Genomic DNA, 1,894 nt, shown 5'->3' on the forward strand with positions numbered 1-1,894 from the left:
GTAGTGAGGCTCCGGTGCACGAATCTCGATCATCGGTGCACTAGCACCAGGCGGGGCATCCGTGGAAGCCACGCTGCTTCTCCGCTGCTGGTTTCCGCGATCCGCTTCATGATCTTCATGCGGCCCTGCAGCCGATTTTTCTTTTACTAGTTCATGCACGGTCTGCTTCAACTCATGGAGTTCCGATGCAAACTTCGTCATAAGATCTGCATCCCGGTCCGTCTTTCTCTGACGGCTTCTGTAACAGTACGGGTCATTGTCCTGGGAAAACCCTACTTTCCACGGAACTTTGCCTTTGCCTCGTACACGTCCTCCGTGTTCATCATTCCCGAGGGCTGTTGTCAGTGCGTCTTTCTCTCTGTTGAACTTGATCAACCCCTCTTGAGCTTGGGTCATTGCGTCAATAAGGGCTTGGGTGGGAGCAAACTGTCTCTGCCGGTGAACACACACCCCTGTCTCCGGGTCTAGCGATCCCCCATGCCCGTACCACCAGCTTTTGGCCCTTGGGTCCCATCCCTCTGTACCTAGAGGGATTCCTCGCACCCTCAGGTCCTCCTCCATCTTCTGCCACCTAGGCTCCGAAAGGCGGTATCCTCCTGGCCCCATAATATGATGGAACTTTTTCTTACTCGCATTATCCTTATTTTTTTCGATATTTCCTTGAAATGCTCCGATTGCTTTTGCCTCACAAATTCTGGCCAATCATCTTTCAGTTTCTCATGTTGTCCATTGAAATCCGGAGTCTTGCCCTTGTTGACATAGTCACGGGTTAAATTTTTCTTGAAGTTCCGGAATGCTTCGCCCATCTTCTGAAGAGCGAACTCTTTAACTAGCCTCCTCCTCTGACGTCCACCCGGAACCTCGTTACCGAATTCATCGACTTTGTTGTATTCCGGAGATAGAATGAAATGTTCCATAAGCTTTCTCCAGCAATCCTTTTTCGTTCTCTTGTCGACAAAACTGAAACCAAGACGTGCCTTCTTTGGCTCCTTCCATTCCTGGACGGTGATCGGGACGTTGTCTCTAACAACGACTCCACATTGGTTGATAAACTTTGAGGTGTGCTGTAGGGGCTTGCCGGTTTCACTGACAAACTCAATGGCATATGTTTCTCCTGTTTTCATCGCCTTGGATTTGCCACGCTTTGTCGTACTCGATCCGGAGGGCTAAAAAAAGAAAGAGAGTCGCCCGCGTTAATACATATGTATTCACATTTCAGTAAGTTTGTATCACGAGAGGCTCAATGTATATATACCTCGCCGGAGGTGGTTGCTACTTGCAATTCGAGATCGTCATTTGTTGACGGTTGACCTCCGTCGACAATGTCCGTTCCTTCACCTTCTTGATCATCGACAATCTCTGTTCCACCGTCAAGGTTTAGAAAAGAAGAGACTACATCCTCTTCTTGCTCATATTCTGAGCCCGGCACATAAGGAATCTCGTTGTTGATGATGCCCATTAAATAACGTTCAGCCTCCGGATCCCTAAGCGGCTCGGCTCTATCGTCCGCCATATGTCACTCCTGCATGTAGTAAAAAAATTTAAGTATAAAGGAATTAAAAAATAAGATTAAGGGGATATAGAGGAGGAGGAATTAAAAAATAAGATTATTGAGCACTGCCAAGTATTTTATTTTTCCTTTTCTTTTTCCTTTTCTTCTTCCTTTTCTTTTTCCTTTTCTTTTTCCTTTTCTTATTTTGTTTTTCCTTTTCTTCTGTTTTGGTTTCTTTTGCATTGGTTTCTTTTGTTTTGTTTTCTTTGTTTTTCTTTTTTGTTTTCATTTGGTTTCTTTCTTCTTCCTTTTTTCTTCTTTTTTTCTTCTTCCTTTTTCTTTCTTCTTTCTTTTGGTTTTCATTTGGTTTTCATTTGGTTTTCATTTTTTTCTTCTTCCTTT

This window comes from Triticum aestivum, chromosome 1D (assembly GCF_018294505.1).
Source record: "Triticum aestivum cultivar Chinese Spring chromosome 1D, IWGSC CS RefSeq v2.1, whole genome shotgun sequence".
Taxonomy (NCBI): domain Eukaryota; kingdom Viridiplantae; phylum Streptophyta; class Magnoliopsida; order Poales; family Poaceae; genus Triticum; species Triticum aestivum.